The following is a 14,413-nucleotide window of genomic DNA, read 5'->3' on the forward strand; positions in this document are numbered from 1 at the left end:
TTAAATAATTGCTGGATCCTACTTCCATAAGCAAGGAGCTACATATATATTCTGACTAATTTGATGGGGCTGAACTTCAGAAACAGATTAAGTCTTTTTAGGTTTTTACCTCAAAGATAATTAACTTGAAATATAGGAGAGGAGAATAAATCACAAATACTGTTATTTCAAAGACATTTCCCTTCACTCAATCCTGATTTGCTTGACATCTTGATGCATAAAAAGTAATATTCCATCTGTACAGAAGTTTTGCACATTTTGCTCAGAAGTACCATTTTTATATTTTAGCCCCCGGATGGTAATTTGCATGGCTTTGTCTCCCCTTGTGTGACAGTTATTCAGTGATTCCTTGGGACCTCCTGAGTAGAAACAGCAAATAAGAAAATGTGGTAAAAGTGAGAAACATCAGGAAGCTAAAGATGCAGTGAGGGAATTGTACTTTATAAGCTTGAGAGAAATAGTTCAATTCTCCTTGCTGCTTTGGAAGACCAGGAGCCACTCCTAAGGCCTTCTCCTGTGGCTGGATTATGTCAGCTTGAGCTCTTACTGGCCTAGAAAGAACCTCAAGATATTTATGTCTGCCTGACAGTTTCAAGCAAGGTTTTACCCAATATAGCAACATGGACATCTGGGTAGTGCTCAGGATTGAAATAAGCATTTGTCAACAGAGCCCCAAGTTCGCCTTAAAGGACTTTTTTTTTTTTTTAAGTATTGTCTAATTTCTAGCAGAACCTCTACTTTGGGACCATGTCCAGGGGACCCTAGACAAAGTCCAAGTTGATTTTTCTCCTTGGCTTTGCCTGATGTGTCATGCATCATGCTCTCTCCTAACCTGTTTACTGGGAGTTAACGTTTATGTTAGCCTTCTGAAAAATTACTCTTAACACCGCTCATGTATCTGATTCTGTAGATCACTATCAATAACAAAATACTGACTGGAGTAATTTTCTGTTTGTCATTCCTGTTGGATTCACCAGCCACATCCTGACGAAAGTGTTGGTATTTGGGTGCTACAGTGGTCAAGGAAGGGAAATATTTATTTTGGACAATTCTCTGCCCTTTTCCAAATCCCAGACTCTGACTGCCAATCTTTTAATAAAATATTTCGAAACCTGACCAAACCGTTGGAAATAAATTTGTAATACAAGCTTGCCTTTTGTACCACTTCCCATTGTTTACCTCATTACAATGAGAAAAATTGTATTAATGACTGAACATCTCATAGTTCTGAGAACTGTAGGCAGTTCATAAAATGGAAATCAGTAACTGGTTGGATTCATGTGTATCACACCCACAACTGTTTAATTTGTGATGAATGTGTATACTTTGGACTCAAATCTTATACACGTGTACTGCACTGAGCGTGGGGAGGGGATGTTGGTTGATGGTGGTGGAAGAAGTTCTAATACAGTTTGAGAGGCAATTTAGGGTTACTTGTGCAGTAGGTAAGAAACTAAAACATTGTAAAATATTCTTTTTTTAAGATTTATTTACTTATTTGAGAGAGAGAGACAGAGAGTACAAGCAGGGGAAGAGGCAGAGGGAGAGGGAGAAGCAGACTCCTCGCTGAGCTGGGAGCCTGATGTGGGGCTCGATCCCAGGACCTGGAGATCATGACCTGAGCCGAAGGCAGACACTTAACCACCTGAGCCACCCAGGTGCCCCCATTGTAAAATATTCTATTATTCTAAAATAATACCTTACATGTTCTCTTTTTTAAATTGAAGTATAATTGACATATAGCATTATATTAGTTTCAGACACAAAAAAGTGATTTGATATTTGTATACATTGCAAATGATCACCATGGTATGTCTAGCTAACATCTGTCACCAGACCTAGTCACAAAATATTTTTTTGTCTTGCAATGTACATATCCTCTTCTGATATCACTGGTATTTATAGTCTACCTCCAAAATTCATTCTAGGGCTACATTGAGTGAATTATGCCCCTGTATGGATCAGAGAACAGAACCACCACCTGTCTTTTGAAGTGTTTGTGTAAGAAAGGAAATTGATCAAGGTGAAACTGATCTGTGCAGATCACTGTGGCAACGCCCAACAACTCAGTTTTTTTTTTTTTTTTTTTCTTCCTGTGTCAAAGCTCTAACCAGACAGGTAGGGGCCACGCACAAGGTATTTTCTTGGGAAACATTTTTTCTGTAGGATGGCAGAAGATCATTTTGATATCCACACTATCCCTTATGTGCCACAGGCTTTGCAGGCTGCTAAAATAACACACACACACACACACACACTCATCCAAACATGAGCCTTGGCACTGCTGTCCTGAAGGCCCGGGGTAGAGTGAGTGTTCACCCTGACTTGTATCCGCTAAGTGCCTGTGTAACCAGTAGGATATGTGATAAAGCCCAAGTGATTATGGAACAGGGTTTCAGGACATGGATGTTTCCCATGATCTCTGTTCCTGGACTTCAAACTCAGGGCACCTCCTTAGTATCTTTATTGATTGTCATGTGGGCAAATCTTGCAAGGGCTGCAGTCTCAGCTGTTGCCAATCTCTAATGCTCTCCTTGCAGTTAAGGTCACTTCAAGGTGAGAGATTAAGAGAGTGCATTGCCAGCTCCCAGACCAACCCACTGGAGCAGGTTGGGGGAAGGTAGCTCTGCGGGCTCAGGAGCCATTTTGAACACCAAAGCTTAGTCTCCAAATATGACTTATGCTGCAAAGCAGACTGGAGTTACTGGGGCAGGTGCAGGCAGGAATGTGTCCCCTAGAGGGCAAGTGTCCCCTGCTTCTCAGGGGCAGCTCAGGAAGCTTCACTGTTGGACGCAGAGGACAGTGACAGAGGAGCCCTGAGCAGCTGAGATCTTCACTATGACAGGTGAAGATGAGACTGACAGATGGCAATAAACCTTCCATTGAAGAAACTGGTGATTGGCTTTGCTATTTTTGTTGGCAAATCCTCAAAAGAAGAAAAATTCACCCTAATGAAAGGACTTCTTGGGTGCCTGGTTGGCTCAGTCAGTGGAACATGTGACTCTTGATCTCTGGGTTGTGAGTTCAAGCCCCACTTGGGTGTAGAGATTAATTACTTAAAAATAAATCTTAAAAAAAAATAAAGAACTTCTTAAATACTAGAATTGGGCTCATCACCTTGGGGGGATTGGGCCAGGTGGACTCATGCTTTAGACAGATACCAACCTATCATTTATTTTGGTATTTAGAAAATATTTTTTTTTTATTCTGTCTTTATCTCTTCTGCCCTGTACCTTGACAAAAGCAGAAAACTTATTCCATTCAATAGTCAACTGGCCCACAATTACTGGTTGACTAGTGTAGTCAGTAGACTAGTGTAGACTAGCGTAGTTACTCTGGGAAATACAAAACCATGATCCTCAAAAGGATTTTATCTGATGCAAAATGAAAAACCTTATACTCAGAAACAATTAGAGAACAGTTATATTTTAGGAATATTTCAGCAGATCATTACATTCTGAGGTAGCCAAAAATGTTTCATAGAGTGTAAGGAATTGAGCTTTGAAAGCTAAATAGAATTTAGATGGGCATTTTATTTATCTACCTATTTTGGCTGGTTACACCACAGTTTACTTGATTCCATGTTCCTCCCTCATCCAGGAAAAGGGAGCTTCCAACTTTGTGCCTGTGAGAATCATATACAGTTCTGGGCACTTTCTCAGCTAGGTCTGTCTTCTCACATTCAGAAGTGGCTCTGAGCCTCTCCTTGGGTTATACCCTCTTAAGAAGATAGTCAAGAATTGTACCAAATATTAATTACTCCTCTTACAAACATTTAGAAGTATTTCTTTGTCTTCCCTTACAACAAATGGATTAGAAATTTATTATTCAGATAAAGATCCTGACTCTGGGTTGTTCATCTTGGGTAGCCCACACAGGGCTGCAGAGGGGTCTGTGGATGGGATGCGGCTGGACAGGTGGATCAAGGAGAGAAGGGGAGGGGCAAGGGGACTTTGGCAGGATGAATTTATGCTGCAAAATGTGACTGTTTTAGTCCCTGTGGGGTTTGAGTCCTGGCTCTGCCTCATCCCAGCTGTGTGACTAGGCTCAAATTTCTCAGCTTTTCTGGATGTTAGTTCCTTAGATAAGTGGATCTCGGTGCTGCTTATCTGGAATTGATATTAATATGGGCAACATTTACTCAAAAGTGTTATTGTGGGTGTTAAATAATTTAACATCTAGGAAGCTTGGTGGAATGAAAGTAAATTAGATTTATTTTGTGTATTTAGTTTATTTTTGAATTTTCAAATATGCCCTATCACTGTTTACATTTTATTGTATCAGTAAAAATGTTTATATGGCATGCAATACATGTGTTACATTTTTAGCAGCTAAAGTTTTTAAATTTTAAAAATGGGGAGAAATGAGCACAATTTCTTGCATCTCATCCTAAGAGATTAGGATCTGCAGAGGTGTCCCGAGAACCCTGCATTTTGGAAATAAGTCCAGGTATTGATAACACGGACGACACCTGAGCTACCTTTTGAAAAACAGTGTATAAACTCCACACGTCTTGTTGGGAAGACAGTAGGTCACTTTTCTGGATATCTTCAGCAGCTAGTACAGAGCATGGCACATAGTAGCTACTCAATAAACATTTGATGAATGAGTAAAGGAGTGAACTGTTGGATGAAAAGGAATACTAATCCTGAGTCTCTCAACCTCAGTGTTGACATTTTGGGCCAAATAATTCTTTGTTGCGGGCGCTGTCCTGAGCACAGTAGGACGTTTAGGAACATCCCCGACCCTATACCCACTAGATGCCAGTAGCACTCTGTCCAGTTGTGACAGCCCCAAATGTCATCAGACATTTATCTCATGGGGGCCAAACCACACCCAGCTTAAAACTACTGTCCTAGACTAAGGCAACAGTAGAAGCTTTAAACACAATAAGCATTGAAAAAAACATCGGTTCTATTGCTTAAAACCATTTGGGATGTTGAGTCACTGCAGGTGAATTGGACAAAGTGCCAAATGACAGGGTTGTAGGATAGTTCCGCAAGCCTTCTTGTAAGATGAAATCATTACTTTCTCCTGCAGAATGGTCATCTGAATATGGTCGTAAGAAAAAAAATTAATTTAATTTTGAGCATCCCTAGCGGATGTCTAGCCCTTAATTTAAAAAAATATTATGTGTTGTAACTTATCAGTGTGGTTCCTGTTAAGTCAGTGGGGAGTCAATGAATAAATCTATATACAAGACTTGAATATGTAACCTTGGGTGTTATCCACTTGCTATATTCATGAGAATTATAATCGATGGCCTATATATGGACACATTTTTTTCTATTCCCCCCACCCTTTAAAAACTTAAAGCCACACATACTTTGTAAAAGGAACTCACTTTGCCAAGAAAGCAAATAGACAAATGAAATATAAAAGATTAGTGTCCTAAACATCATTTTCACTTTAGTCTTTTCACATATGGCCATTTGTACAACTTCAACCAAACTTTTGAGTTTCCCTCGGGCACCTGACAATTACAATTTGAAGTACAAGTAGGTGAGACTTGGTGCTCTCCTCCATTAAAGGAAAAAGTGAGGATTAGCAGCCTCATAGAAGCACAAGTGGCTATGGGCCTCAGATAGAATTCTGTGTTTCACGTGGGGTTCAAAATCATGAATTGGGAATTTTAGTGAGACAGGTAAAATGAAAGAAATAATAGAGAAATCCAGTCTGAATTCTGCTCCGAGGTCGCCACCACGCAGCTACTTGCTATACCAACACAGTGACAACAGACACTGACCGCAAGTCAACACATTTCTCTACTGCAAGAAACACCACCAGCACTACAAAGTTCTGCAACCACACAATCATGGCAGGCACTATATGCTTCCTGCAGGTCCGCACTGGGAACAGCAGGGACAACAACCATAACTACTCTTGCTACTACCACTCCTCCACCACTGGGGACAGTAACTGTACTGACAACTCCAAACCATCCTATGAGGTAGGTGTTTACTCCATGCTCCCAAATTGAGGCTGAGAGTTTAACTATCACTAAAGGCAGTAAATAAGGGTTCCTGGGGGACCATTCTAGCTAGGAGTCCTTGCCTCCAGTTCAATGATGTGAGGCTACACACCTTAGCCAGATGCCTCCGCTTTCCTGGAATGGGGCCATCTTGTTTACTGAATTGCTGCCGAGAATGCATGGATAAGCAGTTTCCTCTAGTTCTTCTCAGACGAACTCTGTCACTATGTCATGTAAGCCCAGAGCAGCATGGCACCACACAGTGACATGGAACTGAATGTTCAGAATTGTCCCTCCCATGGGGGCAGCTGGCTAGAGCTGTGACTCAAGCCAACAGGTGTTAGGTGAATTTGTCCTCTCCTGGCCAAGAGGACAATGTTGAGATCAGAGCCATCCCCCCGCTTTGCCCTTGTCCACACCAAGGCTGGCCATAAAATAAGCCATTTTTATTTGAACTTTGAGAAAGTCCAAAAAGTGCTGGCTATGGAAACCCCCTAAGTTAGACATCCTTTAAAAACACATTCCTTCAAAAAGAAAGATGAGGGAGGATTTGAGAGTAGGAAGAACACATTCAGGCCTGTTTGTAAATAACAGAATCATCAATGGCTGCAATGTTCCTAGTAGGTGTAGTTTATAATAACAAAAAAATTGGATACCATTTACACACCCATCAGGAGGGGGCTGGCTACCTAAATTATGAGCTCTCCCTACAGCACAATGCTGCAAAGCCATTACAAATGACGCCTAATTCTACATATGACACAGAATGATACACATTTTATGTAAGTGACAAGCTAAATTATCATCATAATCCCATTTACAAGAGACAATTCCTCATTTCAAACTCTGTATGAAAAAGGAAAATTAAAAATATACACAAAAATATAAATCACTGGTACCTCTTGGCAGTGGATTAAACTTGCTCTTTTGTCTGTATAAATTTTAAATAATAGGCAGAAAAAAAGATACAAAACTATTTCTAATGAGGGGGAAATCCAGAGGTAGGAGGCTACAATTATATTCTAGTGACGATTTTCTGTCTCATCCCAACTTTGCATGCAAATTGGCTGTAGATTTAATTTACATACTATATTAGGAAATCAGATCTCTTCTCTTTAAAAATCACAATTTCCTATCTGATCAGCCACGTTGTTAGCTTTGATTGTGAACAACTGGTAGCTTCTCACGAAAGTCTAATCCCCCAAAAGGAGATGTACTAATATGGCAGGTGCAAACCCCATAGGTTATGACAGCAGTTCATGTGAACATCATTACAATAAATACGAAGCTTCAGAGTCAACTACAGGGAAGGAAACAATCCTTATTTGAACACATACATTATAAGGTGTGAGGTAAGAAAAGCACCTTTTTTTTTAAAGCACGTAAGTGAACACATAGAAAGATACAGTCAGCTCCCTTTAGCCTAAGTTTTACATGATTTTCAAATTAAGCCTTTCCAATCTCTAGTCTTGCCTTCCAGACCCAATTTGGTTTGCTGATCTATTTTCATTCATCAATTTTCTCTTTGAGTACAGTGCATTTTGGGCTCATCTTTTCCTCGAGGCCTGGAGGCATTTTAATAGGATGAGTCAACAAATGAGCTTAATTGATCCTGTTCGGCCTTTGTTTATGCAAGGACGGTGAGGAGCTGCCGGCTCAGTTCTCTTCTGAAAATTTTAACTTGGGAAAAATGTATTTCTATCTAATTTTACTTGCTGAAAGGATAGTCACCTATCTATTATTCAATGCATATTGACCACTAGATTACAAGCATCCTCACCTTTAAAGACACCTTTCCCCAACCCTGCTGGAGTTAACACTAGAACGCCACTGGGTGATTCACAGCAGCTGTTCTACACAAAAGGTTCAGGGGCTTTTAAATACCTTCTCACAGTTTCCAGCCGCCCCCCCCAGCCCCCCCCAAAAAAAACCTTGGTAGTGTGAAGGCGAGAAGGAAACCTGATTTACCAGAGGATTAAGAACTAGCCCAAGGCTGATATCAAATTTACACCAAAAAGCTCAACCAGACATAATTCGCAGGTGCCTTCCACCTCTCATTCCAACTGCCAGGGTTTGCCTCCAGCATTTTCTTAGGCTGCCAGGACTCAGTGAATTCCTTGGTTTATCCTGAATACATTCCTCAAAACAAGGCCCAGTACTGGAGATGTTTTCCTATCTTCTCTGCCCCCAACACAACACGGAAGAGAGTGACTTGATCACTGTCTTATACCCTGACCCATCGTCTCGTGGTTGGCCATGCTTCGGTTCCCTCTCCCAGCCGCCTCCTGACACCTCCCTTCTCAAAATGCTATCTCCTTCTGCTCAACGTTCTTAGCTGGCCACCTTGCTCTTTCCTTCTTTGAGAAAATTAAAGCAGTAACAAGAGAACTTCCACAAACTCCCATGTCCTCATCAACTCACCTTTCCATATGCTCTGTCTCCCCTCTTGTTCCTGCGCGTAGACTACCCGTGCTCCTCTCCAAAGGCAGTACCTCCTCTCCAAAGGCAGTACCGTCCCTTCTGCGCAACTTCCTTCTCTCTCCTGCTCACAAACTCTACTCCTGCAAGCCGCCCCTCTCCCTCCCACATCATCAATTCTTCCCTCTCTACCAGATTGTTCCCAGCTTCGTGAAATCACTGACATGTCTCCAACCTCCAACAGTTTCCCTTCATTCCGTTGCTTCTTTCTTCTGGACCCTCATTTTCCTGCTCCCTTTAGTGAACCTCCTCTAGGAATTGTTTATGCGAATGGTCTTCACTTTGACCCTGAATGTAGTCAATCATTTTTTCCCCAGGCTTTTACCCAGATCACTGCACTGAAGTCACTTTGTAATGTCACCAGAGAATTCCTTGCAACTGCTTCTAATAACCTCCTAACTAGTCTCCCTTTACCCATCCTTGCCTCCCATGCGGTACATTAAACCCATCAATAAAAGTCAAATCATGTCACACTTCTGCTCAAAACGTGTTCATGGCTTCCCATTATATGAAGTCCTTATAATTTTTTTTAAAGATTTTATTTATTTATTCATGAGAGAGGGAGAGAGAGGGAGAGAAGCAGAGGGAGAAGCAGGCTCCGAAGGAGCAGGGAGCCCAATGCGGGACTCGATCCCAGGACGCCGGGATTATGACCTGAGCCGAAGGCAGACGCTTAACCAACTGAGCCACCCAGGTGCCCCAAAGTCCTTATAATTTTATGCAAGGTCCTATGTGATATCATTCCCTCCCTCCATTTACTCTCAACCCTCATCCCTTCCACTCTGTGTCAGCCATGTCACGTCCTGAGTACTCCTTGAATAAGTCAGGCACATACCCACCTCAGGGCCTTTGCACTGGGTGTTCTCCCTCGGATATGCTCTTCCCTCAGTTGCATGCTGGCATACTTCCTTAAATTCTCCAGGTACCTGCCCAAATACTACTCTCTCATTTAGGTCACCCTGTCTACTCTATTTACAAATATAATTTTTATCTCTGCTCCTGGGACTTCCCCTCTACTAACCCTACAATTAGGTTTGATTTTTCCTCACGTCACTTACCACATTTTATGAAATATCATTTACTTATGTATTGCATTTATTGCCTGTCTCCTCCCCTGGAATGAGAGCTCCTTGAGGGAAGTGGTTTCTGTATTCTACCTTTTAGAACAATTCTTGGTACAGCACAGGCTCAGTAAATAGATCTTGAATAAAGGAACTAGTGGCAAGATGACCACTAGTATTCGAAGGAACTCGTATCAAAGTACTTATTAAGAAATGCAAGGTTTTTGGCTCCATACATGACTACTTAATTATAGTCTCTGGGAGTTGGCCCCGAGAATCGAACAATGATTTCTGATAGTGATGATGTGGAGACGGTTCAGAAGCTAGAGCTACAGAATTCTGAATGGCTCTTTGGTACTAAACCAGGGAGAGGTGGTCACTCAAATGGCTTGACTAGGCTAACGATTCTGAACCAGGGATGATTGGGCTCCCCATTGGACAATGTCTAGAGACATTTTTCTGTGTCCATCCTGAGGGGGAAGGAGTAATACTCACATCTAGTGAACAGAGGCTAGGGATCCTGCTAGACATCCTACAATGTACAGGAAGGCTCCCAACAATCAATAATTATCTGAGCCAGAAAGATAATGGTGGTGAAGTTAATCTTGGACTAAGCTAGTTTGATATCCTGGTCTGTTCACTTGCACAATTTCTAATCCCTGACTCCAAATTAGAAGCCTGGCAGAGATTTACAGAGAGAGACTGAAAGGCAATCAGGCAAAGGGAACATTGCTTTAGGAATAGTATACGGCCTTCCAGTCTCAGCCCTGCTTTTAATTGTATGATCTTGATGATCTCACCTATTCATTCTATTTGGATCACGCTATAGACTGAATTGTGTCCTCCTCAAATATCCTATGTGAATGTCTTAACCCCTAATGTGGTTGCATTTGCCATTAGGGCTGTAAGGAGGTAATTCAGGTTAAATGAGGTTGTCCTTATAAGACGGTACCCTTATAAGAAGAGGAGGAGACACTGAAAGTGTGTGAGCCCAGACGAAAGGCCACATGAAGACATAGGGAGAAAGTGGTCCTCTGCAAGCCAGGAGGAGAGGCTTCATCAGAAACCAACCACGCCAGCACTGTGATCTTGAACTTCCAGCCTGCAGAATGGGGAAAAAATAAAAATGAGTGTCTGTTGTTTAAGCCACCCAGTCGGTGGGTTCTGTATGGCAGCCCAAGATGACAAATGTACATTGCAAATAAACTGTGTTTATGCTGCCTAGCATATGCTCCCCTTTCTTCTTATGGCAGCATCTTGATTTTCCTTTGGAGAACCACCTCAACTGTTACATCACTTTCTGTAGTTCAAGTAGGGTTAACCTCACCCTCCAGCTCCGAGGGCTGACCCACGTACTAGGCTTGGCTAATCAAAGCATTTGTTCTCTCGAACACACTAACCAAAACTCAGTCAATAGAAAGTCTAGGATTTTTGTTGGATTTCTTGGAAAATTGGATCTTGCCTTCTGCTGGCTTGAAGTTGGGAGCCTGGGATACTGCAGCCAGCTGCCAGGTGTCTCTGCAAGGCTCCTCCGGCCCCCTAAATGTGGAACATGAATCAAGTTGAGGCACACAGTAGGGCTTAGAAGACATCGTGGGACTCTTCCCTGGGATGAAGTTTAAATTGGAAACAGGAGAAGGCCTTGTAGCATTTGTGAGGAATTCAAGTTCAAGTGGTAAGGCAAGCCAACTCTAGCCTCATGGAAGATGAGAGAGATGAGAAGAAATACAACAATAAATCAGTATTTAATGTGTGCAGGCCAAGTGGCTTTGCTGCTGAGTCTTCATGTATTACATACATGCCATGATGTACCTAGTGTGGAAACAGGGTTTATTGTCCCTAGGAAAAGACAGTCAGAATTCAGAGCTATTAACAAAAATAATAGGGCTGGGGCCTTGAGGAGCTTTCCTTAGAATGCCTACACATATTCTACCTAACCTAATTTAAGCTATGTCATGAGTCAGAATAGATCCCCATCAAGTCTGTCATGCTTGTCATAACATGGCATTTGAATAGAAGACATCCCTTCCCAGGAGATATTCCTGCGAAGAAACTGTGTTATTTAATGGGGTTTAAAGATTCCTTTTAAGTTGCAGGGCCTGTTTGTAGGAAATCTGCACTGGAGAAAGCAACTGTTCGCTGAGCTCCTCTTAAAGGGAAAGAAGCTTTCTCCAGGCCAGGATTTGGAGGGCAGGCTCCATAGCTGTAATTAGCTAATGGTGGCAAGGAAACCTAGCAGAGAAAGGAAGGGCGGTGGGGGGTGGGGCTTTGGTTTGAGTTTGGAATGACAGACACAGTTTTTTAAAAAGCTACCAACCGTGATTCTCACTTACCTCCAAAATAACCCTGTGCTTATTCATGACGATGTTTGCATTTCATGGTGTCTTCTGTCTGAATGAGGTGACTGGACCAGAGGTGGACACCTGGCCCAGTTGCGGCCATCATAACCTCTTGGGATTTGGAAATGAGACACAGAAGTAATCTAATCTGTTTGTGCAGAACTTTTTTTCTTGAACTTGGGACATGTACATTTCAAGAGGCATAGGCTGATGGAGGCCTCAATTTCCATTTAGTTTGGAGGAAGGCACAGAGTTAGCTTTGAAGCCTTTGGAGGAAGCCCTAGAAAAAGCAGAATGATCTAGAGAGAGATCCAGTGCACTTAGAAACTGCCGTCTGTTTTCCAGACAGAGGGTGATTCCTTACCAGGTTAGTGATTTCAAGACGAGTGTTAAGAGAAAAGAGCATATTTAATTATCAAAACCACATTATAATTTCATTTCAAAAGTAGCATCTCAAACTCTTTGCATTTCTGCTGGTATAAAAGTGACAGAGTAATTATGTTCCTGGAGTTAGGTAAGCAGAGAATTACTGAGGCATCTTAGTCTTATCCATCTTTAAATTCTTTCCTTCTTGCCATCTTCACCTTTTCAAATGATAGTCACCGACTCCATACACATTTTTGACTTGAAATGTACAGACATTAACAAAAGTTGTACCGAAGAAAGGAACATTGTGAAAACAGCACAGGAGGATTCAGCTTACGCAATTCAGAGAAAGATATCTGCTCACGAAAAGGTAGACATTGATTGCAGATACAAAAAGGCTGGCTGGGTATGTCACTCGTGTACCTGAATATTGCAGTTCCGAAATATCCACCCTCATCTTAATGTCACAGGCTGGGTCAGTACCCAAGTGATTCGTTATTCCTCTGGATATGTTTTTTCAAAGTTTATTTGGCAGTTCAGTAGCAAGAAAAAGTTATATTTTTCACATCAAGAAAAATTTGGGAGTAAAATGAAACCTCTCATTAGTGACTCTCATTTCCAGATGCTATGTTGCCATATTTATCGCACATCATGACAGCATATCCCTTGAACCTTACACTTTGGTGTTTCAGATCTCCTTGCTTGCTTTACTTACCTATTGTTATCTGTGTCTTCTACCTCCCTGATTAGAAAGACCTCTCAAATGCTATTTTAGGAGAAGTGCCACTGAGCTTTCTGGAAGAGGACATGGTTGGGGTAGAAGTGAGAAAAGTAGCCTCTAATGGTTCATATTTGGGGGACTTCGGGCAGCAGGTAGCAGTTGGAACGTTTGTTGCTGGATCAAATTGTGTTAGCCCTGCATCCCTGAGGGTCACAAGGAGAATTCTCCTTATCTGTTAGGAATGGCTTAGCTTTCATAGTCTCCGGAGGCCTGGGGCAGTGTAGACAGAAAGTGAATCATCCCCACAACTAGCAATAAATGTTCCGACTGTGGCTGGGGTCAGCCCGCTAAGCATATGCAAGAGGTTCTGGAGCTTGGCTATCAGTACCGGTTCCCAACCAATTAGTCCTGGGGTGGTTCCAACAGCATTCCAACTGCAGCTAGACTCTCTGTTTGGTTGAGAAAGCTGACTCATCAACAGGGATGATTTTGCCCCAAGGTGAAATCCTGAAATACTTGAGCCCGAATTTGTTCTGGCATAAACATTAATTGGCTCAAATCCCTGGGAAGTCAAGGGAACCAAGAGCTTCAGGAATAGCTGCATCCAGGGGAGCTGTTGAGATCAGTCTCTCTCCATCTTTCTGTATTGGCTTTTTAGTTTCATACAGGCTTCTCAGCATGGTGGTCCCTGACAGCTCCACGCTTACACTACACTTAAAGCCAGTAGAAATTCAAAAATTCCGCAGAAAGAGATCTTCCTCCTTAGTAGTTTTCCCTCCCCGCCCCCCCCGACATCATTCTCACAGTATTCCTGACATTGATTTACTCTGGTCTGGTGTGGGTAATGAAACTCCCTGACCAGACCAGGGAAGTGTTGTTTTCTGGAGTCAGGTGTGTGTGTGTGTGTGTGTGTGTGTGTGTGTATGGGACAGGGTGTTGTCAGCTCCCACTAAAACCCATTGATAAAGTGTGAGAAAAAGGTGACTTCCCAAAGAGAACCAAGTTACAATTACCAGAAGAATGCGGGCTAGAAGACAGGTTTACAAAACCAGCATTTGCTGATATCTACCCTAAGGGAAGCCCTACAAGGACTGCCCTTCACCCCTGAGGACACAAAGATTGGTAATTATCCAGACCAGGCATACATGTTCATATACCTTCATTCACACTCACAGGCTAGCTAAACGTGGCTCAGTTAGGTGTGACCTGTTTTAAATTGACCAGCATGAGCCTAGATGGTAGGGGAGCTCACTTACCTTTACTGAGTTCCTGCCACATACGAAGCACTTCCATATATGTGATTTCATTCTCTTCTTAGGCTCTTTCAAGCTGGGTATTATTGGCCCTGCTTTAATATGGAAGCCAAGAAAGTAAAGCAACAAAGAAGCCTGTCTATAATCATACAGCTAGTGAGAATCTAGCTCTTGTCTTCAACCTAGCACATTACTATGTTTACATAATTAAAAAAATTAATGAA

This window comes from Eumetopias jubatus, unplaced genomic scaffold, assembly GCF_037043125.1.
Source record: "Eumetopias jubatus isolate StellerSeaLion01/CBP00866 unplaced genomic scaffold, mEumJub1_p1.0 scaffold_1, whole genome shotgun sequence".
NCBI lineage: Eukaryota > Metazoa > Chordata > Mammalia > Carnivora > Otariidae > Eumetopias > Eumetopias jubatus.